We start from the raw sequence: 26,298 nt of genomic DNA on the forward strand, positions 1-26,298 counted from the left end.
TTTGAACTTGCCGTGCCCTCAGTGCTTCAAGAGATGCACAATAGATGTTCAGGAACAGAGAAAAGAAATGGAGAAGAGAGGCTTTTTGCAGGAGAAGAAGGAATTACAGGGAGCTGAAACATGTTTGCTTTACATTCAGCTCACATTAGTTGGCAGTTTGCTCACATCGTGCAGCCGTTATTAACCTGCACACTTTGCTTAGATCATTTCACAGACATAGCAATCTTAAGCTCCTTCTGTGTAGGACTCCTGGGCACCAAGAAGTTAAACAAGTTTTCCAGGATTCCTCAACCTGTCCTAGATCATTTCTGTTGCTGTGATTTAAAAAAACACCCTGATAAAAATCAGCTTATGGGGGAAAGGGCTATTCATCCTTCAATTCCAGGTTATCATCCATAATAGCAGAAGCATCATGGTAGGCACTCAGCCAGTCACATCACATTCACAGTAGAAAGCAGAGGAAAAATGGAGGAGTGTGGCTTTGTTTCGCTCACATAGTTCTGGATCCGATGCCTAGGGAATGGTGGTGTACACTCTGGGTTGGGTCTTCCCCCATCACTTAACTTAATAGAAACAATCTCCCACAGACATGTCCACAGGCCAACTCAGTTTAGGCATCCATCACTACGACTACCTTCCCAGGTGATTCTGTTTGGTTAAGCTAACAATAAGTTGGACATCAACGGGTCCAAAGAAACTGAGTCCTTCAACTCACATCTTTAGTCATGATATTCTACTGAAGGAAGCTACTCTGTGGTTGAGGAAATATCTTATTTCCTCCTTTAGATTTTTTCCCCAGTGGCTTCTTTCTACTACTGGTTGCTTCTTTGTATGTCTTCCTAGAAAGTCAACTGCCACTAACCACATTTTCCCTAGCTCCTCTTTTTCTAACTATGAAAACATCTGATAAAAGGATTCTACTAGAATCACAAGCTCACTATATTTATTTTTTTCATCACATTTTAAATATATTTTATTAATTTATTTATATTATATCTCAATTGTTATCCCATCCCTTGTATCCTCCCATTCCTCCCTCCATCCCATTTTCCCCTTATTCCCCTCCCCTATGACTATGGCTGAGGAGGACCTCCTCCCCCTGTATATGCTCATAGGGTATCAAGTCTCTTCTTGGTAGCCTGCTATCCTTCCTCTGAGTGCTACCAGGCCTCCCCATCCAGGGGACGTGGTCAAATATGGGGCACCAGAGTTCGTGTGTAAGTCAGTCCCCACTCTCCACTCAACTGTGGAGAATGTCCTGTCCATTGGCTAGATCTGGGTAGGGGTTCAAAGTTTACTGCACATATTATCCTTGGCTGGTACCATAGTTTGAGCAGGACCCCTGGGCCCATATCCGTCCATCATAATGTTCTACCTGTAGGTTTCTAGGACCCTCTGGGTCCTTCTATTTCCCCATTCTCCCATGCTTCTCTCACCTAGAATCCCAATAGGAAGTCTTCCCCTCTGTTCCACTTTCCTAATAAGTGATGTTTTTCATGGGACATGCCCCTTGGGCTAGTGTCCAGATATAAGTGAGTATATACCATTTGACTCTTTCTGCTTCTGAGTTAACTCACTCATTATGATCATTTCTAGTTCAATCCATTGTCCACCAATTTCGGGAATTCCTTGTTTTTAATAGCTGAGTAGTATTCCATAGTGTAAATGTACCACAGTTTCTTTATTCATTCTTCTACTGAGGGACACTTAGGCTGTTTCAGTGTTCTGGCTATTATGAATAAGGCTGCTATGAACATGGTTGAGCAAATGTTCTTGTTGTGTGCTGGAACATCTTCTGGGTATATTCCAACAAATGGAATAGCTGGGTCCTGAGGAAGCCTTATTCCCAGTTTTCTGAGATAGCACCAGATAGATTTCCAAAGTGGTTGTACTATTTTGCATTCCCACCAGCAATGAAGGAGTGTTCCTCTCTCTCCACATTCTTGCCAGCATGTGGTGTTACTTGAATTTTTGATCTTAGCCATTCAGATGGGTGTAAGATGGAATCTCAGAGTTGTTTTGATTTGCATTTCCCTGATGATTAAGGATGTTGAGCATTTCTCTAAGTGTTTCTTAGCCATTCAATGTTCTGCTGTTGAGAATTCTCTATTTAGCTCTGAGGCCCATTTCTCAATTATAGCCTTCATGATAGCCAACAATATAAAATATCTAGGAGTAACTCTAACCAAGCAAGTGAAGGACTTGTTTGAAAAAGAAAACTTTAAATCTCTGAAGAAAGAGATTGAACATGGCATCAGAAGATGGAGGGATATCCCTTGTTCATGGATCAGGAGAATTCACACAGTAAAAATGGCCATCTTACCAAAAGCAATTTACAGATTCAATGTGATCCCTATCAAAATACCTACACAATATTTTAAAGACATTGAAATATCAATTCTCAACCTCATATGGAAAAAACAAAAAATGCAGAATAGCTAAAAGAATCCTATACAATAAAAGATCCCCCAGAGAAATTTTTGTACCCAATCTCAAGATGTACTATAGAGGCACAGTAATTAAAACAGCATGGTACTGGCACAGCAATAGGCTGATCAATGGAATTGAATCAAAGACCCAGAAATGAATCTGCACACATATGGTCACTTGATTTTTGACAAAGAAGGCAAATCTATTCAATAGAAAAAGGATAGCATCTTCAACAAATGGTGCTGGTCTAACTGGATGTCTACATGTAGAAAAATGCAATTGGACCCATAATTGTCACCATGAACAAAACTCAAGTCCAAGTTGATTAAAGACCTCAACATAAAACCAGAGACATTAAATCGGTTAGTAGAAAAAGTGAGAAAGAGCCTGGAACACATCGGCACAGGAGACAACTTCCTGAACAGAACACCAACAGCCCAGGCCTTAAGGTCAACAATTAATAAATGGGACCTCATGAGGCTGACAAGCTTCTGTAAGGCAGGTGACACTGTCAAGAGAACAAAGCGACAGCCTACAGACTGGGAAAAGATCTTTACCAACCCTACATCTGACAAAGGTCTAATATCCAAAATACATAAAGAACTCAAGAAATTAAATACCACCAAACCAAATAACCCAATTGAGAAACAGAGCTTGGAACTAAACAGAGAATTCTCAACAGAGGAATATCAAATGGCTGAGAAACACTTAAAGAAATGCTCAACTTCCTTAGTCATCAGGGAAATGCAAATCAAAACAACTCTGAGATTCCATCTTACACCCATCAGAATGGCTAAGATAAAAAATTCAAGCGACACCACATGCTGGCAAGGATGTGGGGAGAGAGGAACACTCCTTCATTGCTGGTGGGAATGCAAACTAGATCTTTTCCCAATTGAATGATTGAAAATGTGTTTGGGCAGGGGCATCTCTGAGACAAGCTGGAGACCTACACACAGTAGGCTCCTGGGAGGGTATCAGGGTGACTCTAGTTGAGAGTCCTAGGAGCATGGATCATGGAGACCGAAGAAGACACACTCTAACTAGACAGAACTCCTGGTGGAGAGAAGGGAACACCAACTCACTCACAAAAACTTTGACCCAAAAATGTACCCTGCCCACAAGATGAGCAGGAATAAGGACAGAGTAGACACTGAGGGAATGTCCACCCAATGACTAGACCAACCAGAGACCCACCCCATGGGAAAGAGCCAACCACTGACACTATTAATGTTACTCTGTTATCTTGCAGAAGGGAGCCTTGCATAGCTGTCCTCTGAGAGGCTTCACCCAGCAGCAGATTAAAATAGATGCTGAGACTCACAGCCAAACACTGCAGGGAGCTCAGACAGTATTGTAGAGGAGTTGGGGGAAGAACAGAAGGACACAGCACAGCAGGGACAGAAAGCTCCACAAAAAGACCAACAGAGCCAATTAACCTGGGCCCGGGAACCTCACGGAGATTGACACACCAATCAAGGACCATGCTTGAACTTGACTTGACCATCATGAGGGTCCTCTAGAAATAGGAGTGGGGGTTGTCTCTGCATGGACTCCTTTACCTGCTTTTTTATCACATCCCCCCTGGTGGGGCTGCCTTGCCAGGACACAGGAGAAAAAGATGTGCACAGTCCTGATGGTACTTGATGTGGGGCCATAGGTTTGGGGAGGCTCCCCTTATCTGAGGAATAAGAGAGGGGGGATAGGAGGAAGATGGAGGGAGACCAAGCCTGAAAGGATAGGATGGAGGGCCTACCATAGAGATCTATAAGGAATAAATAAAATGAAATAAAATCTTTTTTAAAAGGAAGAAAATGTCATGTGTTTTGGAATACATCACGGTATTGAATCCCAGTAATCTGCTTCTACATCACTACATCGCTCTCACAGAGGTTCCAAGAAAACCATTTTCAAATGATAGAGATGTGAGATCGACGTTTCCAAATGCCTGGACTGAGAAAAGACCACAGCATGTGTGATTCAAGCCAAGTACAATCAACAAGAATGCAAGGTTAGTGTGACAAAGACTCAATCTCATTCTGAATATCAGAGAAGTTTTGGCAGGTGAACTGTAGAATGGACTCAGAAGCTAAGAGGGCTGTTGGTAATATCTATGGAAAAAATAGACGGTCACAAAAATGGTGATGACACAATTTCTTTGAATATTTGGGGCACTGAATCTCTCCTTAAATACAACAATAGTTTCCATTGATGTATGGATGTGACTTACTCAAACCTTGCCCAAAAACCAGAAGTTATGGTAGGTGTGGCTTACAGAATAGGAGAATTGGGACATCTTAGGAGAGATCTTCAAATTTTAGGATTAACTATGTGGGGAAACCCTGACAAGAAAAAAAAGTGGGGAAGCAGACACAGTTCTAGTGGCATGTGACATCCTAGAAGGACAGGTTTGAGTACCATCTACTTTCTCTAATGTGACCCGTGTCTTGGATGGCTATATAGCTAATGGCAGGCCACAGATCACAAGGACTCTTACTGAACTAATGTAACTATCTTTCAGCCGAACAACCAAATAGGAGCCCCAAACAGAAAAACTCTAATGTTTCTTCTTGGTTTAAATTCTTGAATGTAACAAATCCAGTGGGCTTTTCTATTTCCCCCACCCATTTCTCACTTGTACAAATTCAAAGAATTAATAGCAAGTGTTTTATCTTTGCCACCACTCTGCAGAGGGACATATTCCTAAGCAAAACAAAAGACCACACAACAATCTCAGAAAGCAACTGCAAGTAACTTAAAATACTGGCTGCAATAGGATAGATCGGTACTAAATCAAACTATAATAAGTCTCCATAATAAACTTTTGAATTTATGGTAGAATTATGCTTAAAGCCAACCTACATTCTGATAGCAAAAAATGAATAATAGAGATGTAATGTCACTTCCTGAAAGAAATTATAGAATATATGTACTTGAAATGATGAATAGTTCCAGCATTTTCTTTTGTTTATGAGGTCCTGAGAGTCCACGGTTGATTTCACAGGTGATTAGACTTCACTTCAAATATTGAAGAGCCATTTGAAATATTTCAAAAAAGAGAAAAGAGATATTGTGCTTTAAAATGAGGTAAGGCTGATTAGACTCTGTTCACTACAATAGATTTCATTCAATAACTTCCCAACACTGTGGGCCAAAGAGGGATGCTTTCTATCACAGTCTTCCAATAGCAGAAAATGGTTCTGTAGTTTATGGGAAGGCTAGCTTCCATGCACTGCATGCAGTCTGACCCATAGGGTTCTAAATGGTTTTGCTCACAGCAAAACAAAATTGGTAAAGGTGAAGGACTGCAAGCTGTCTACTTTTTCATTCCGGGAAACTTCTGCAGGCAGCGGCTTCCCCTTTGCACCATGAGTTTCCCGTTGATGTGTGTCACTTTGGGGAGGCAGCTGTCTCTGAACTCCACATACCGCCACTTGCACTGAACACAGGGTTCCTGGAAGCTTATCTTGGAAACAGGTGCATGGAGATGAAGAGGATGAGGCAAAGCAGGCCCTCTTTAAGGCTCATGTGCTTCCTAGGAGGAAATAATCCTGAGCCGGATGCCAGAGCCTATGTGGCTGGCTGTGCAATGTTGGAGTTCTTAATCTTCTCTTTCGAGTAACAGTGAAGCAGAGGGAAAGAAGTGGCAGATTTGTTCAGTGTCCTACATAACATAAATAGAGTCTGCCTGAATCTATAATGTAGGGGCATCCACCACTTAAAGGTTCTAGCTCGGATTAGATCAGGGCTGAATGAATGGAATGGGTTGGGAGAAGTCTTACAATGGTCGGTTCTGTACTAAAAACAGACACGGCAGATACATCAATCAATTCATTATAATGTGTGTATAGCAAGAAAGACGCACACGCCCTCACACACAAATGCTGTTACTTAGCTCTTATCTCTTGGTTGAACCATTCACTCATTGAAGAAGAGGAAGGTTCAGGAGGATCATGAAGCTCACTGGACTCAGGATATCCCTCTCCAAGGTTGTGTAAGGAGGTTGGAAAGGATGAGACTCTTCAGACACTTCCAGAGCTGCCTGCCAGTAGCACACGGATTCCACTGCCCCAGCTTTCCTAAGTCACCCTCATGCTGGGGAGGACTTTTTGCTGATGTACCTGCCCACATTCTCCATATTCACATAAATAATCCCTTATTCATGCTTCTGTAAATAACTCCAATAAACTCATCTCTTTACCAAGATAGACTCTGATACAATTATTCCTTTAGCCCATCATTACCCTCTCTATCTTTGATTAGTAGGAATAAACTATATGTAAAAATATTTCAACAAAGAGAGAAGGGGGTAAAAAAGAAAGACATGGGGAAAAAAGAATGTGGACTGAAGCTAAAAGAAAAGGATTCCAAGCACTTCCTTGGGGAACCTATTTTCCACCCATTTCCACCAAGCTGTCCCTGCTTATTTACTCTGGGATAGTGTCTCCTCTGAACTGCTAGTACCTGTCATCATTCATAAGGGACTTGGAAACTGGGCATAGACCTAATCCCTTGAGTCGCCTGTAGCAGGCCATGCGTAGATAGTGTCCTGCATCTGTTTCTTCATGTACTGGTGAAGGTTAGATATGTGAATAAGGAGCCAGGGCTCCCAAAGGTAGTCTAGAAATAAATCCTTCTTCTGTGCCATTTGGCAATTGGGTAGCTGGGGAAACCCCATATTCAGTCTATAATGTTTTTGAGGCATTTGTATAATTCAGAGATAGATGGAAGAATCAGTGATCTGCAACTTACCAGGTAGTCTCTAGATGGGGGTATCTGTTTAACTGGTTGCTTATAAAACAGCTTTCTGGAGTCCTTGCAAAGCATTCCCTATGGGTATAATTAAGATGAGGTGAAGTACATGGCTCCTTAATTCAATATAGCCGATAACCTCATAAGAAGACCTGGGAATAGATGAGAAACCACAAACCTGGGGGTAAACTCTATATGAAAGACAGGATCAGAGCTTGGCTACTACAGCTCCAGGCCAGAAGCACAAAGGATTCCAAATCCCTTCCAAAAGCCTGGGAGACACAGCAGAATTTACCTTGAGCGAAGGGAAACATGGGACCTATATTTTGGATCTTTAGTCTCCATAATTGTATGGGCATTTTCTCTTGTTTCAAGGTACATCACTTTTATTACACTGCTGTGGCAGCCTAGGAACCTTCTTGGTGGTTTATTTTTGCTCTGCGTTTGTCCCTCCTCCTTCCCTTATGTTCAGAAATATGTAAGTGCTTCTATGACAGGCATTATATATAAGATTAGTAAGATGACAGGAAGTGGAATTGCTAGAGTACAGCTATGCAAATGCATCACACCAGAGCTTTATGCAAACTACAGATCCAGAGAAGCACTGGTATTACATGCCCAATGTATAAATAAGGAAATTCGTTTGCTGAAAGATGAAGAACCTTGACTTAAGTTGCAAGCCTAGTGGCCAGCAAAGTCAAAATTTGAACCAAGGGCTCCAGGAACAATATATGGAACCTCCCACTCTTCACACAGACTCTTACGTTACACATAACAACATACTCACAAGTGCTTCAGACTCAGGGTGTTTTAAGGAAGAGATAGAAGAAAACAAAGTATAATAACACAGCTACTAGAAAGGCAAAAGATGGCGGGGGTACTGGGGGCTTCTTGGAGATGATGATGATGGAGAAGATGTTGAAAGAATAAGTAGAGGAACAATAGTTCAAACTAGATGTGGTAGGCACAAGCAAGGATCACAAGGGAGAAGCAACTGGGAGCTTCCTAGAACCATTGGGTTTTCAGCAGGCTGGAGCTGCAAGAAACAAGACCAGGCAGACTTTGAGCTTTGTCTGATGGTGCACAAAGGTCTAAACTGATAAACTATGGAGAGTTGGTACTGAGGCAAGAGAGAGGCAGATGAGGTTTGAATATCAAGACCAAGATTTAAATGTCTGTACTACTTTGCTTTCAGCCTACCGTTATTTTTAGGGACTTTTGCTTCAAGGTGTGGCTACTGCCATTTATCCCAGGGTCATTCATCTTCTCGCAGTCTAGTGAATGCACTATTATTGGCCATTCACTCCATGCTAAACCTTCTTTTAAATGATGGAGCCAGGACAAGGGGGAGTATGAAAGAGTCCCAGGTTTTGGTGCTTTCATTCTTCGGTGACAGCAATTTATCTTGTAAGGGCAGGCTGAGTGATAGCTGCAATGAGACAATAAAAACAACACGCTGAGATGTGACACAGCGATGGATGGGAGGTGATCCTATTGATAAGGTGTCAGGAGGTCTCCACAGAGAGGTGACACTCGATCTGTGACCTGTAGAATGATGGCCTATTCATGCTGAGAATTGATGCAGAATCATCTCTGATGAGGCAAAAAAAAAAAAAAAAAAAAAGCAGGTGCAATGTCTCTAGAGACAAGCAAGCTTGACATTTCAAAAAGTGAAAGGAGAAAGCCAGAGGACTAGCATGTCACCAAAGACAGGCATGACAGCAGACATGCTCACGCGGGGAGCAGGTGTCTGAGGACACTCCTGCAAAAGTTTGTACTGAGGATGATCTGATGGCGATCCAGCCGGGACTTGCAAGGAAGAAATGATAAGCTCAGATTTTCGGACTTTCCTGGGTGGTGGCTGGTTTTTAGGGGTGCTTAGGACAGAACACTTCCAAAAATCTGTGTGCATTCTCCCAGTTCTGAAATTAGACACTATCCGGGGAAACATCTAGAAAATCTTTGTCTAGTTAACTTTTAAAGTAACAGCCCTTCAGGACAAACTGAGTTTTTAAATGATAGTGAAGGTTTTTGGTTACCCAGAGCTGGTAATGACCAGCAGTGATCACAATCTAGCAAGAGTAGCAATCCCCTTCTTCTCTGTGCCACTGCTGGCAGAACTTGGCTCACTGACACACTGGTCCATGTAGGTCTCATCTGCTCATTCTCTCCTTTCCCTAGAGCTAGATTCATTGAGCATCCACCAAAGCCACCTGTCCTACTATTATTACGTTTGGTCTTTAGTGAACCTAGATTGATTTGTAGTATTCTGGTAACCTGCACTTCGATCTTGATCCTCACTTCTGACTTATTTTAGGAATTCCTGTCTGTATCCTTGCTTCGGATCTCAGCTGTAACTACAGATGAAGATTTATCACTGTAGCATGGATATCACTGTGGTCTGAATTAAGGAAAAGCAGCTGAGATAAATTCAAGGTTGTCATTAGCATGTGCGAACTTTATTCTATGGGTTTCATTAAGATATTTTCATGCATGTACATAATATGTTTTGATTATATACACTTTCCCCTATTTCTCTCTCTTGTCTGAAGATTTTTTTATTTACGCAAGGATATAAAATTAATAGTAATAAACACAAATTTCAAATAATAATAATAATAATAATAATAATAATAATAATAATAATTCATTCAGTAACTCATTCATTGGCTATTGTTTAGTTATCACTCTACATCAGTTATTACTTCCGGCACTGTGACAGGTGGTATAAACAGGAAAAATCAAAAGGGACCTTTGGCTTCCTGAACTCTTGACTCCATTACAGTCAAGAGTTGAAGTGGAAAGAGAAGGCAGGTGGAGTACGGAAGAATACAAAGGCAATGCAATCTGCCAGAGAAATTAATCTGAAGAGAGCTGTCTAAATGAAAGACATCCAGACCTGGGAATGAAGTCAGAAGTGTCACCTATCTGCAGACTCTGAGTCACCTATGGGCAGGGGCAAGATCATGACACATCAGCCCTTCCAAGAAACCCATTTGGGACACCCGCCCCACCCCCTGCCCCTGAGAGTCTAGATCAAGCCCAGAAACCGGTCTGGGAAGTCTGTCTTGCTTTTCCAAGTCCCTTACTCCACAAACCCTCTGAGCATTTCCTGTCCATGCTTGAGCTAGGCTCCCTCTGTCAGTCTCCAACAAGGATCTTTGTCTTTCACTTGTGACAGTCTGAGGCATCCTGTATCTTTGAAGGAAGAAACTTTCTGGTCCCAGGCTGATTCATTCTGAGCCTGTTGCCTTTATATGCATCATAGTGATGTCACCTGGGTGACTGTTGTCACTGACTAGTTCCACATTCCACAGCTTATGAACTGCTTTCAGACTGGAACTTTATATTCTCTTGTTGGCTTTTCTCCTCTCTCACTGGTAACTTAATAGTCCTGGCCCTCCCAATTACCTCAGATCATTGATGCTAAGCCTAAAAGGTCACATTTCAGTCCTTTATTGACTGTGAATTCTCAATTTTCACCTCTCCCTTTAGACTGAAGAAAAACGCCTCTCCTTCGGTTCTTCTTTTTATGTCCCTCGAAGCATCTTACCTTTTTTTGTCAGAATCTTCAGGGTGAGAGTTTATGTTCTGAAGTTTTAGCCACTTTTCTCCATTCAGAAGAGCATCACATAATAACGACAACAAAACAACCGAATCCCAGACCCACCAATGCATTTGACATTTGTATCTCACTCCAAAACATGGGGAGATTCTCAGATGGAGGAGTTATCTGGGTCAAAGTGAGTTCCTACTTAATAACGACTTGGTGGTGAGAGAAATCCTGTTTTGCCTTTTCTACGAAACTTCAGAAAGCTAGGATAGGGTGGGTGGACGGAAACCAGCCTATTTGCTTCGAAAGAGCTTCAAGACCCTAAGACAGAGCTCAGGAGAAACACTGATTTAAAGGCAATAATCTTTCTCTCTGCTGAGTGAAACTGAAGTCTGAAAGATGAGCATTGGTCTCTGAGCCATGCATCTCCCAGTGACATTTCCTTTAAAGAGTGAAGAAATCATTCAAAGGTGTAAACTGAACTTGAGTTTTCCAAGTGTTTGCATAAATCAATGTACCACAAATGGCCCGCTATTATAGAATGAAGGAATGGATCTTAGTTTCGGAAAAGAAAGTGCCAGATGATTTGTGTGAGGAGAGCTTCACCTATCAGTAGGCTGCTTGCTGTCCAAGAGATGAAAATATATTTATATTCCACAAGTAGAAGAGATGTGGTAATCTCAGTGCAGGAAATAAATACAACAGGGCATGGCAGTGGATAGCTGAGGGAGTTACTTGCATTAAGACCAGGAACAAGCCCTTCTTTTTTGCAAAGATGTTGCTGAAACCAAAGAATGAAGTTGCTGCCCTCCAAAAGCCGAAGCCAAAGCAAAGGCCTTGAAGGTCAAGAAGGCAAGGCTGAAAGCGTCCACAGCTGAAGAAGATCTGCATATCACCCACCTCCCAGCAGCTCAAGACCCTGCTGCTCAGGAAACAACCCAAATGCTCTTGAAAAAGCTAGCCCACAAGAAACAAGCTTGAGCAGTGTGACATCATCAAATCGCCCCCCCCCCGACCATTGAATCAGGCATGGATGAGACAGAAGACAACACACTTGAGTTCACTGTGGAGATCAAAGGCACCCAGCACCACATCAAACAGGCTATAAATACACTCTATGCCATTGGCGTGGCCAAAGCCAATACCTGATAAAGCCTAATGGAGAGAAGAAGGCATGTGTTCCATTGACTCCTGATGATGATGCTCTAGATGTTGTCAACAGAATTGGGATCATCTAGACTAAGTCTAGCTGCCTAGTTCTTTTTTCCTGAGGATGAATACAAAGACTATGAACAAAATGTACAACAGAGAAAACATTCAGCTAATGCAAACAAGGATGCTTTATCTCTCTGGTTACAGTGGCTACCGTTTTTGTTTTGTTTTGTTTTGTTTTTCACTTCAGTTTTACTCATTTCTTTAATTATTTTAGTTGGATGAGAAGGCTCTCACTCAACAGACTGAACTAGGCTTGAACACACAATGCTGATACTGTGGTCTCTGCAATGTTAGGGCTACAGATCTGCACCACTAAAGATGAAGAGTTGCTTGGTTTCATAATAGTCTCCCAAAGACATCTCTCGCTATTCTTTAGACAAGGTGAATCATCTCAGTGAGTTGAGAGTTGTGTAAAAAGTTTTTCCAAAAGGTGGCAATAGTGACGTAGATGGTCACTGTTACCATAAAACTGTCCTTCTTGTTATCAGGACGGGAATACTCTTTTAAAGAATAATCACTGGAATTTTGCAGACTTAGGTGCTACAGAGAGGAGAAAGCATTTAAATGAAAGATTCAAACTGTGCCTAATTGGATGTATGTGTGTAGCCTGTTCTCATGATGCTGGGGAGATGTGGGAATCTACTCAAGGAGGCCACCAAGTCACATAAACACTCAGGTTCACAGTCATCTACCTGCTTTACACACGGTCTTTTAACTGGCCTTTCACACTCCCTTTTCCCTTTCCTGAATTCCTCCTACTCTGGCAAAAAGGATTTCAGAAAGACCACAAGCTGATCACCTGCTCACTACCCCCTTCTCCCCAGTCAGTCCCATTATTATCAGGGAAGAACTGATGTTTGTTCCTGAGAGCAGAACACACATGAAGTTCTGGGGTTCAGGCCTCTGTTGGGTTTGTGCTGTTTTCCCCGACTTTGAATTTTGAGTTACCCAGTGTTATTGGGGCCTCCATCTCCTCACACACACATCCTATTTATCTTGACAAATGCTGCTTCTTTTTGATCATTTAAAAAGCCCTTACCCAGCCTTTGTGTCTCAAATCTAGTGCTCCCTTCCCTGCATTAACTCCCAGACTGTATTTTTATCATTCATTTGACAAGTAATTATTAGGGAGGTCTAAGATTTTTGTCTTTCCTGAACCACACAGGACAAAGAAGGTTTGTCTAGGGCTGTGAATCATAATCTAAGAGTATCAAACCCAAGATCCACTCTTTGCAAAAACATATTTACTTTATATGACACTGTAATATGACATTGTCGTCCACAGCATAAGTGCTAGAGAGCCAGAAGCTCAAGTAATAAAAAACAAAAAAGAAATCTCATTTTTAAGACAGTTTACTTTTACATGTTGACCCACATTCATAGTCACGTGCCCTATATGACCCTGGACACACGTACTCTGTATTAATAAAGTGAACCACACATGTCAGGTACAATAGTAAATGAACCAGTGAACCCTGACCTTGTAAGATTGCATTCTTAAATGTCCTCCTAGATGGGATACCATTGTGTTCTGAATCAGCTGACCTACCTCTACAACCAGAATCTTCCTGAGAGTAAAGATGGGTGTTATAAATGATTGTCACAGGACTGCATTAGGGGATGTAAGCCAGCACTGCCCTGACTCACTGGAACACATGGTTTTCTCAAGCACACAATAGGTCACTATATGTCAGGCTTTCCCAAGAATTGTGTGTGCATAACATTTACCATGCACAGGAGGCATGGCCAGCAAATCTACTGTTATAACAGATGAATGAATGAGCCAATGTTCATAACTCTGTAATTTTACATGACTGTACACTAGAGTACTTTTACAATAATCTACCACCATTAATAAGAACTGTTGTACCCATTAAACATAAGCATTATAGTTCAAAGCAAGGTAAGGGAGAGAAAATGTTTGCGTAGAGATTTCAGGGGGTTAAGGTTCACTTTGAAGTATGGTTAAAATCAAAGCTTCAAATAACACAACATAATTCATTCTCTATGCATGTCTTTCCGTCCTTCCCTTCCTCCAGAACTCCTTCCTCTATGCTTGTCCTAATTCTTAAATGAAATACCTTCTTGCAGAGACAAAATGGTATGCCAGCAGTTCAGAAGTTCAAGGCTTTCTTCATAGCTTATAAATTCAGGAGATAGAAAAATATGCAAAGTTTCAGATAGAGTTTAAAAATTGACTTTGGTTGGCTTGGCATGGGCAGCAGGTTTGTTCTGAAAAAAATTAAAATGTAAAAAATAAACCCCACTAAGCCATTATTCAATACGTATGCATATGCAGTGCTTATTTTATATAGCTCGTGCCTTCAGTGCTTTGCATGCGTTTGCCTTTAGCTTCTCTTGGTGACCATGCATGCCAGAGCTTTATTTCAGAAGCTCATAGGAATAGGATTCTATAATATAGGTAAAAGTAAAAGCTGGGCAGTGGCACATGCCTGTAACCCCAGTACTCGAGGTAGGAGGGAGGCAGAGGCAGGAAGATCTCTGTGAGTTCAAGGCCAGCGTGATCCACAAAAAAAAAAAAAAAAAACCTCCAGGGCAGCCAAGGCTACACAGAGAACCACAAAACCAAAAACGTGAAAGAGAAAGAAAGAACTAGAGAGAGAGAGAGAGAGAAAGAGAGGGGGGGTATAAGCTGACTGTTTATGGCTGTTTAGAGGAGCCCGCTGATTTTGGATGGCTCAGGCTGGATGGAAGAGCCCTTCAATGAGCACCTTGCTGTTTACTGTGCAAGTAATGCCACCAACTGTCTCTGAGTTAAACTCCAAGCCTGGACCACAATGTGATCTGGCTCCTGAATTTCCTTCCCTCTCTCCTGTACCTAACTACCTGGTGGAGAGAGAATGAAAAAACTCCCTGAAAATGCTTTGTTGGCAAATAACCCGGTCGGTTCAGTGTTCTATGTGCTCTTGCTGACTTTGCTCATAATTATGCACTCTCCAAGGCCCCCTGTGTCCCTGAGGAATTCATATCTTATGTATGGTCTTAAACATAAAATATGATGAATTTTTGGAGATAATTAAGAACATTGTTTCAAAGCCATACTAGAGAAAAGCATATTGGTAAAAACAGGAGAAATAAAAGCATCAAAACCAAACAGGGCAAGAAGAAACACAGATACACAGCCTTGTCGTAAGAAGAGCTCCTAACCATGCCCTGAGGCAGAACTCATAAACCAAACGCCATCAAGCATTACATTCCTAAGTATTACTCACAAGGAAAGGCAGAAGGCTACTGACGTCCTGACTCACAAATGATTGTTCTGAGTATATAAAGTTCTCTGACAATTTACTAAGAAAAGACACTCCATGAGAACAACTGGAAAGTAAAATTCTAAAAAATATGTAATAAATGTTAAAACGGATCAGATGATAAAAATCTCTCAGAAGCTATCAAAGAAATACAAATGAAAGTTACTGGTTTTCTTCTACCAATTTGATAAAGGTATTTTTTGTCAAACAGATGTAGCCAGTGGGTAGTAGCTCAGGCTTCATGCGGCTTCCCTAATAAGGGGATAGGAGCTGTCTCTGACATGAACACAGTTGTCTGCTTTTTGATCATTTCTGCCTGGTGGGACTGCGTTGCCAGGCCACAGGGGAAGAGGATGTCCTCATCCCTGATGCAACTTGATGAGTGGGGGAGGGGGGCGGTAGTTAAGGGAACTCCCCTTTTCTGCAGGGGAGAGGGAAGAGGGAGAGAGGGTGAAATTGGGAGGAGAGGAGAGAGAAGGTTATAACCAGGATGTAAAGTGAATAATAAATAAATTAAATTAAAAAGTATTTTGGACATGATCAAGATATATGGATAAATGTATAAAATTTTCAGAGAATAAACAACTTGAAATATCATGCTGATGGGCTAGGATATTGTTCAGCAAATATCCTATCTTGCCACTATCTGCTTTGGGGCTACCATGCCTTGCCTCACCGTTGTTGATTTCACTCTGCTCCCTGACTGTTGTCTTCACACCATGATTTGCTGTAACCTATGGTGCTAACTACCATTTGAGAAACAGCAGAATGTGATAGGTCATAAGGGTTTCTATCCTCCATAGATGCCTATTCTATGATCAAAGTCATAGAAGAGAATTCACGTGTCTGATTATTCCGAGAAGATGAAAGTCAAGGGAAACAAGCCTTTATCTTAGAGCTAAGTTTAGCCAGGACTGGCTAAACTCTAGTCAATGCAAATACAACAGGAAACTGGATTCATCTTTATAAGGCATACCATTCAGTTAAAGCTCATATGTTGTCCAGGTTTACTGTAGGAAAAGTGAACCCCAGCTTGGGAATATAATACATTATGTGAGCATCAGGGACTCATTTTGATCCCCAGAACTCACGTGTAAAGCTGGGCACTGTGAGATACTCTTGGAACTTCAGTGCTGGGGAAGAAGAGGCAGGATGTACCGGGATCTCACTGTTCCAGTCTGATCAGTGAGTCCCAGGTTGCAGTGACACCCTGTCTCAAAAACAAAGTGAACTTCTCTTGAGGAAGGATACAGGCAGGGCCTTTGCATGCGCTTGTGCATAAACACACATACAGTTTAAAGATGAACAAAAGTAACATTTGGTGTTGGTAAAATGGCAGCAAATATTGTGCCATGTCAGTAAGGGAACTAAAAAAATTGGAAAGAAAGAAAGGAGGGAAAGGGAAGGAAGGAAGCCAATGGAACTTTGAAAAATTAGATAAAAGAGAAAGGAAATAATGGGGAATTGATTTTTGTTGTTGAATATCCATGAGAATGTAGCTGGAATTAAGATGTAAGAAGTCCATGTCAAAACACAGTAGCCAAGCAAAAAGCATAAAATAGGAAGTAGAACCTTACGAGTACACGTGACAATCAGATGCCTAGCCCAGTGCTTAGGACTACAAAAACTTTCACTCAGCATCCATTCGGGACACAAAAGCTGCTTAAGGTTGGTCAAAATTTAACTCATTCCTCATTGGAAGATGAAGAAACTGAGTCTCAATGACAAGCGATGGCTATCCAACGTAGCCTGTGTGTGACTTGTGTATGAGGGCATCAGGCCTCCGAGGAAGCCCTTGCATGGCCCCTGCGTCTGACTATCCATGGATGGCTCAGTTTCTCTGTACTCATCAACTCACTTTCTCGAGGGACTCCATTTCACGCTCTACTTGTAAGTAGGGACAAAGCTAGCTAATGAACACATCTCTACTAATTATGAGCAATGATGGCTTGCAAGACCTAACTTTAGGCACCTCTCTGATCTTGCCAATTCCCATTATGAGGGCCTGCCCAGCATATTCCAGATGAAAGGATAATAATTACTCATTTATTCAAAAGACTCAATTAGGAGCCTTTCATCAAAGGGTCTTAAGTGCTTGTAGTGATCCTTCAAAGGTAGAGATGATATTTACAGGGAGAAGAAAGCGATGGAGCTCCATCTGGAGTCTAAACGTTTGACAAGCCACACCAGGGATGAGACAGCCCACATGGAGGGCAAGAAGTAAAACAGACCTGTTTTCCAATGTTGCAGACAGAAAAGAACAGTTTGACTCTGATCTGTCAGCACCTTAGCTATATAGGGACAACAGGACCCTAGGAAGGATTTGAATCAAGGTTCAACTGCTAGTATCTTCAGGGGAACCTCATACAAGCTGAGAGCAACAGATGTGGAGGTCAAAAAAGATGACAGATGTGGAGAGGACTTTCACTGTAACTACTGCCACTTACCCACTTTGGGATCTTGGAAAATGTCCTTGAATGTTTTCTTTCATTTTTTTTCTCTATTGATTTTTTTCTTTTTTTATTAATTTATTCTTGTTACATCTCAATGGTTATCTCATCCCTTGTATCCTCCCATTCTTCCCTCCCTCTGCTTGCTTGTTAATTTTTGTGCAGTGAACTTTATTGATGGTAGTAGAGAAAGTAGGAATCTCTGGACCCCTCCTGTGATTCTGGAGGTCTAGGATGGAGTCTTTGAAGGGAGATCTCAGTGTCAGGGCCTGACTTGGAACAGGGATTCCTCAGCAGCCAGGGGCCTCTCTCTTGCTCTCTTGTCCTTGCTGGGGTGAGTGGTCCAGGGCTTCTTACTCCTTAGAGGCCATGTAGGCCATGAGGTCTACCATTCGGTTGCTTTAGCTATATTCATTGTCATACCAGGAAATGAGCTTTACAAAGTTATCATTGAGAGAAATGCCAGCCCCAGCGTCAAATGTGGAAGAGTGAGAATCACTGTTAAAGTTGTAGGAGACAATCTGGTCCTCGGCTTAGCCCAGGGTGCACTTTAGAGGGCCTTCAGATGCCTGTTTCAACACTTTTTTGATGTCATCATACTTGGTGGGTTTCTCCAGTTAGCATGTCAGATCCACGATGGACACACTAGGGGTAGGAACACAGAAGGCCATGCCAGTGAGCCTCCTCTTCAGCTTTGGGATGACCTTGCCCACAGCCTTGGCAGCACCAGTGGATGCAGGGATGATGTTTTGGGCAGCCCCATGACCATCATGCAGCAGCTTTCCAGAGGAGCTACCTACAGTCTCCTGAGTAGCAGTGAAGGCATAGACTATGGTCATGAGTCCTTCCACAATGCCAAGGTTGTCCTGGATGAGCTTGGCGAGGGGCGCAAAGCAATTGGTGGTGCAGGAAGCATTAATGACAATCTTGAATGAGTTGTCATACTTCCCATGGTTCACACCCATCACAAACATGGGGGCATTGGCAGAAGGGACAGAGATGATGACCCTTTTGGCCACACCCTTCAAGTGGGACCCAGCCTTTTCTATGGTGGTGAGACACCAATAGACTCTAGAACATAGCAGCACCAGCAGCACCCCATTTGATGTTAGCAGGATATTATTCTTAGAAGATGGTGACGGGCTTCCCATTGATGACAAGCTATTTCTTCTCAGTCTTGATTTTGCTGTTGAACTTGCCATGGGTAGAGTCATACCAGAAGATGTAGACCATGTAGTGGAGGTCAATGAAGGGGGTCACTGATGGCAACAATCTCCACTTTGCCATATGAGAAGCCTGCCTTGGCAACCTGGCACCCAAAGTGGCCAAATCCATTTACTCTGACCTTCACCATCATGTCAAGGGACAAGGCTGGCATTGTACAAGATGTGCCTGCCTCTGGAACAGGGAGAAGCAGAGAGACCTCTGGTTCCTTCTTGCACACCTCTTCTGTCTTCTCCCCACCGAGAAAAAGGAGTGGGCCTTGCTCAAAATTAAAGCTTAATTCCATGAAGCAGAGAAGAAAATGGATTCTTAACCCCGAGGAGGGAAAAGGATATGTAGATATGAAGAATGGTCATTTAAAATGAAAGGCCATTAGCAATACGAGCTGGGCCCACCTTGTTTCAAGTTTGTTCTTGGGCTTGAAGGAATCAAGAACAGCCAGCCATCTTTCTTGTCTAAAATGTAAATTCATGGGAGAGTAATTTAATAAACCTTGAACAAGCCTAGGACAATAGCTTTTGAAAGATGGGGAAAAAAAAAAAAAAACCTCCAAGGCAGACGGATTTAGCCTCACATATCTCTCAGAACATTAGCATAAGACTGAGCTGCCTCACGTGAACCTAAAATACAGGAGAAAATTGCTCTCAGAGAGTTACAGCTGAGCCTACATGCCATGGATATGGTTCTTTGGTCTGCCACCTGTGAGCAAAACCCAAATTAGAAATGTAAGTCAGAAAAAGGCCAAAGTATAAATTCTATACACATACCAAGGGTGCATCGTGTGCCAGGAGATTTGGTAACTTGCACAGATGCTGTTACTTAAAACTTCAAAGCAACCCTGTACAGCCAGGTTCTTTTTTTTTTTTCCAGCATTATATAAGCCATACCTGAATTCCACAGAGCATAAATTGCTTGCCTAAACTATCATAGAAGGTGGAGGGGAAGCGCAGCAGCAGTGATGCAGGTCTCTGTATGCAAAGAACTGCCCAAAGAGGTAGGGCTGGGATGCCACTGTGATTTCATAGAAAATAACCTAGCAAGACTGAGACTAATAATAATGACAGGGCGTTCATTTTTCTTTACTTCATCTTATAAATGAAGAACCAGTTCTTTCAGTTGACATAAATTTCCACAAGGCAGAGATTGAGATTCTATGGTGCAACTGGTTAAATACTGGCTGTCAAGCGTGTCTTATCTAACGCCATGACATATAATGGGTTTATGGAATAAAAGTCTTTGCAAGTATATCTATGGTACATATGTTGAGTAAAAAGCATCATGGATGAGAGTAAAACTGATCTAATGGGGGTTGCCCTGACAAGAGAGAAAAGGAAATGGCAAAGAAAAAGACAGAGAAGGTTCTGTGAAGATGGAGACACAGAATACAGTCGTGTTGTTACAAAAAGCAGAGAAGAGAGGCCAAAAGAGGTTTATCTTGGAAGTCAACAAAGTAGGCTTCAGTCTGTGGGTAGCAATTTTTAACTCTGTAACCTCCAGAACCAGCAGACAAAGAAACTTTTGTTGTTGTAAGGCAGTGTGTCTGCCTTTGTTATGGAAGCCTTGTTTCTGAGGAGGATTTAGGTCAAGTAGGCAGCAGACTATCAGAGACTGGAGCTGTTTGGGACCTCCTCATGTAGCTGGTTAAAAGACAAGACAGCCTGTAAACAAGAAGCCTTTACCAAGCTCAGCTAGGGAAAAAAAATACCTATTCCTAAAATTAGCTTTCTTGTATGGTCTTATGTACTACCTAGAAGAGAAAGTAGTCAGTGTTTGCTGTTTATAATTTTCCAAAGCTCTCTAATTCAGCTTAGTATAATAGGATTATCTTTTATCAGAAAATATTTAACGACATCACAAATGATGTTAGAAACTTAGCTTTAATACTTTGAGCTTCACATGTAAAAAAAATGAGAATATGTTTGGAAATTTTTAGCACTTCTGACACACAGAAAGCATTCAATAAATGGTTGTCATTTTCCTATTTCAACAGATGAGTACAATGTCTAAGTAAACAAGTTTCAGGGAATAATTTCAGCAGTATTTAAAGAATGTTTATGACAAGAAGGCAGTGTTCAAAATGATTTACTGATTGAAAAAAGCAATATAGAGAAATACAGATAATTATATAGTCTATATAATACAAATTCTGGGAAATTTGTATTTGATATTTAATATTCTAAGTTAAATAAATGGAGGAGCCACGTGGTATGGCCACATATAGCCTACAGTTAGTCATATGTGTATGTGTATACATTAACATATACTTGTACATTAACCCAATGATATTTATTGCTATTATTTTTCACTTGGCAACTCAATTAAAATATTTTTGTACAAACAGTACAATGTTTCCAAAATTTAATGCTTGTGGATAAAATTTAATTAAATTTTAGGCTTTCCTAAGATTTAAAGTAAGTATAACGAGAACCATTCTATTTCTCATGGATACATAACACTTAAAATATCATCACTAAAATATACGCCAGGGGATGTGTTCATTAACCATAACAGTTAACAGAAATTAATGGTCTTGGTGAGGAGATTAACACCAAAGTGATTAGGGATATCTACAGGACCTTCCACTCTGCTCAGCCCTGGCAAGTAAGCCTACTGATGTCATTCATCAGCATCTCAGGTCCGTAAGAACGTGGTTGTAAATCTGCCTGCCCTGTGTGGGTGCCATCCAGTACAGCCATAAACTCTGCGTTGCTTGGGTCCAAGCTGCCTGTGTCCCGTTCTCAGGCATGTGTAATTTTTAGTGCTGTGGAGAGGAGCTATAAGCGGGAGTTCCCTGAGTTATATAAATGAAAGTAAGATTCATTTTAATTTGTATTTTCACAGTCACTGACTGTATATAATTTTGTCAATTCCTGATTAAAAAATATTTGCTAGTAAAACTAAAGAGAAATAATCTTCAAATTCTTTTAAACTCCAAATAAGAGGATATATATATATATATATATATATATATATATATATATATATATATAATGTCCATTAGCACATATACTGTAGTAGCTTTGGGCAATACAGATAATGTTTTATTAAGTATTATAATGTACCATAAATTAATTATGTATTATTGTACATTGCTTATATTCAAAACTTAATTACCCCATTGCCATGTGTGTGTGTATATATATATATATATATATGTATGTATCATACACTTTGCAGATACACATAACATCTAAAAGGAAAAATAAAGACTTAGTCACAGTTTACAAAAATTACCTCTAGATAATTTTTACTTTTTCTTGTTTTTTTTTTTCAATTTCTAAATTTTCTTCAATAAATCAAAAATGGTATGATTTTAAAAATCCAATAAATGCTATAAAAATCTGCATTCACACTTCACAGTTACAGATTTGCTCAAAGGAAACAGATGGCTGCTAGCCCTGTAACATTCTGTCTCCTAAATTTAGAGCCAGACATTCTGGTGTGATCCATTGCCCAACATGGATTCTAGATTTTAAAAATGCCATAGACAAAACTGCAAATCATGAACCTAATTTGTTGTAGAGGGGGTAGACTGGCCAGCCCAATCATTTATTCAATATGTATTGAAGGCTGACAGTGTCCACGCGCAGTGAGCAGTCTGAACAGGAGACATGTTTCTTTCTCTCATGGAGCTTTTGATGGAGTTGAAGATAAAACTTGTATGTATAAAATGCCCGCCTGCATCTAGAGATGAAAGTTCTACCAAAGCAGAGATCCCTGTGCATCCTTGACAGCTGATCTTCTAAGTCTCTTCACTGATGTCACACAGCCCAGGCAAAATAAATACCAGTTAAGTTGAAGGTGAAATAGCTTCTGAGTGACATTCAAACTAATAGGCATCCATGCAGCAGAAACCAGCCTGTTGATAGGCATTAGCCTACATCTCACATGGACCCCAAACCCTTAAGGCTCACATTCTCCCCGAGAGAAGCAAGATTCAAGACAGCCACAGACAGGCACACAATCCGCTAAATGAAAGAAAAGGTTATTTCTTTCAAGGTTGAGAGGTCACAAGAGACATCCTGAGAACATCATGGAAGATCTGGGTCAGCAAAGGATAAGAGTGAATTGCATGAAACGAGGAGAAAGGACCGGATACGCAGACAGAAGTCACGTGTGCAGTTGCCTTGACGGATGAAGCAGCATCATTTGTTTCTGTACCTCCCGTTTAGACTGCTGGAAAAGCACTTTGCAAGCCAGAGCCCAGCAGTACACAGCCTTTATTGCAGGAGGTGAGGAAGCACAGGAAGTTTATTACTAGGAGGAAGTATTGCAATAAAGCTTTTGGAGAGCAGTGTGCATGGCGGATAACCTCTAGCAGACAAGGGTGGCTAAGAATGACATAAAAGGATTCTGCAGTAGATACCTTTGGCTCAAAGTAGGACATGCTACGGCAAGGTCTTGAGGGATAAAAAGGCTAATTTCACTTCTAATGTCATATGGGCATTACTGCACAGGCATCAGTCATTTTCCCTGCCTAGCTTGGCTGACTTAAAAACCATTGTAATCCCAGCACTCAGGAGGCAGAGACAGGCAGATCGCTGTAAGTTTGAGGCGAGGCCAGCCTGGTCTACAAAAAGTGAATCCAGGACAGCCAAGCCTACACAGAGAAACCGTGTCTCGAAAAAAATGAAAACCGAAGCAAACAAAAAACAAAAACAAAATACGAACAAACAAAAAAACCCCAGCTTGTAATGGATTAGTTGAACAGCCCCATCAGGTGATTGAAGAAAATGCGCTGGATACTCTATTGAAGCAGTAATTCAAGCATCTTCTATGACGTGTATTTTTATATCCTGGCAAATGCCTTTCTAGCTCCAAGGTATAATTATAACAGTAGCATCAATAATAATTAAATCTCATAATCTTTCTATCCACCACACTTACTGTAACACCTCAAACACTCTGTGACTAAGGAAGTTAAGTTGTGATTATCTTCAGGTTTGTGATAATGCCATGCTTAGGAGGCAAAAGCAGAACCTTTCATGATGTCAAAACTTAAGTAGAAGATGTGTCTGTCTGTCTGTGTGTGTGTGCATGTGGGTGCGCACAGACTTGAAAGCCACATCCAGGGTTGTTGCCCTAGGCTAAATTGTAATAAACGAGGAAGGAGACCTACTGCTACTTTTGTGCTTATGAAAATATACTACCCTAGTCTGCTCGTGACCGGATCTTGAGTAGCAAAGTTCAAAGTTCAAAGAATACAAGGAAATTTTACAGTAAGACATGACTTCTGCTTCAATCAATTTTATCTGGAAAAATGTAATCTTTATGTTGCCCAGAGGAACCTATCATTATCCAACATAGGTCAAACAAACCAGACTTTTCTCCACTGGTGAACTCACTACTGTTAAGATACCAAGAGCAAAACTTTTACTGAATATTAATAGTAAGTCCAAATAGCATAAAACCAAATAACAGAATTTTCAAGCAAAAATAATTCTTTTTCTTTGTTCTTCAAAATATCATGTCTCTCTGGACATGTGGTCAAAAGCAAAATCTTGGGTTCTAGTTTATGGTTGAAAAACAAAGCAAATTCAGTGCATTAAGGGTGGAATGACTCAAAGACTTACTGAATTTTCTCTAGTTAAATCACTAGTAAAAAGGATATGAAAACAAAATAGATTACTTGGATGTGGCGAAGGAGGGAGATGGAGTAGTGAGGACTCATGACAACATAATTTTTCTACTCTGTCTTTATTTGCTAAAGAAAGGTGATGAATTTATGCTATTGCTTAAGTCTGGACATGGTAACATAGTTCCACGCCCAGCTATTTGAGCAGTTGAGGCAAGGAGCTGGTAACCACAAGGTAAGCTTGGACTATACAATGTGTTCAAGGCCAAACCTGGGTAACTTGGTGAGATTCTTTCTTTAAGAAACAATCTAGAAGGACAGAAGGCAGGGATGTAGCTCAGTGGTACAGTCCTCCTTTAATGTAAGATAAGTAAGGGAGACAAGGGCTATTTTCTAACATTGAACACAACACAACATACACACCCAGGGGGCACACACACATGTACATGTACACATACACACACAGATATACACATGCATACACACAGGCACACATGTACACAACAGGCCTACATGCACACACACATACATACCCTCTCTTTCTTACACACACATATATATGCACACATACGCACACATGCTTTCTCTCTCTCTGCCACACACACACACACTCATGCACACACTTGCCTTGTATACTAGTCTTGCTTCCCACTGAATATGCCCTTAATCATTAATCACATGTCTTGAAAATCTCTAGTTCCTCTATTATCCACCCCCCCTCATTAATGCTTAACCCAGGGCATCCTTTGGGAACAAAGTGTACCTATTTCTTTCATGACTGACATGAGCCCTTGTTTCTCAGGTTTTTTGGAATTGGAGGAATCCCATAAAAGGTCCATGCTATGACTCATAGACTATTTCTTTTTCCAACTAGGAAAACCTCATCCCTCACATTCTGTTTCCTTCCCTGTCTCTCCGCTGTCCTCCTCTCCCTGGTTCTTTTCTGAACACTTAGTGTACTTTCAATTCTTTGGACACTTTACACTCAAGATTCTAGAGTGTTAGAACAAGCTAAGGTTTCTGCAAATGCAGGTTTGAGCTTCAGGAGACAGTCACTGTCACACCATGCTCTCAATACATCAACATTATTATGTAGAACAGGAAGCAGTGCTGAATCAGCTTAGGAAGCATTAGGAATTATGTCCTCCTAATGCCTTGCTGTGCTTCTTTATGATTTGTTCAGACTCTAATCCTAAAGGCTTGAGCAAGGAAGATTCAACTTAAGTGGGGGTGGGAGGGAATGGGCCCTGAATGTACCCCATAACCATTCAAGAATGCACAGAACAGACTTCAAAGAAAGGACCCCTTAAGTTCAGAAAGTCACCACTTAGATTCAGCAAGTTATACTTCAGTTCCCAAGTAAGGCCACCATTGTCACAGGGCAGATCTGAAAGAGATACGGCTGTCTACACAAATATGTCCAAGAAATGAGGTCAAGATATGTCAAGGAAATGAAGCCAAATGTGAGTTCATTGGGATATGTAAATGGAGCCCTAAACAAATTAGAGGGAATAAAAAAGCAGAAGTGCGTTGAACGCTCAGAAAAAGAGGAACTTTGGTGTGTGTGGCAACAAATGGCTGTATTTCGGGTACATAAATAATTTCAGGACTCAATAAAGACTCATAGCCTAGTAAAGACTTTGACATGCGACAACTGGAAAAGGGGTGACAAGAATGCAATACCTGCATGAGGGCTGTGCCAACAGGGTGAAATGCAAACGTAATTAACAAGAGACTCCATGTCTGCCCTGTGACTGGGTGAAATGGAAAGACTGGTACCACTTAAGCCAAGGATCAAGGGGCACCCACTCCCCTACAGTTGAGCAGGAG

The 26,298-nt window shown here is 41.2% G+C and overlaps 2 long non-coding RNA genes and 1 pseudogene across 3 annotated transcripts in view; all 3 read right to left on the reverse strand.

Annotated features, from left to right (window-relative positions):
• Positions 1-26,298, reverse strand: part of LOC311606711 — a 149,691-nt gene that overhangs the window by 46,550 nt on the left and 76,843 nt on the right. The window lies entirely within an intron of this gene.
• On the reverse strand, positions 4,675-8,712 carry LOC311607240. The gene is made up of 3 exons (XR_014782567.1): positions 8,383-8,712; positions 7,183-7,260; positions 4,675-5,448 (listed from the first exon to the last, which is right to left on the reverse strand). It is a non-coding gene; the product is annotated as an uncharacterized lncRNA (long non-coding RNA).
• Positions 18,023-18,820, reverse strand: LOC311606446 (glyceraldehyde-3-phosphate dehydrogenase-like; annotated as a pseudogene). Its single transcript has one exon. The product of its transcript is annotated as a glyceraldehyde-3-phosphate dehydrogenase-like (transcript).

This window comes from Acomys minous (genome assembly GCF_964271855.1).
Source record: "Acomys minous genome assembly, chromosome: 10".
Lineage (NCBI taxonomy): Eukaryota > Metazoa > Chordata > Mammalia > Rodentia > Muridae > Acomys > Acomys minous.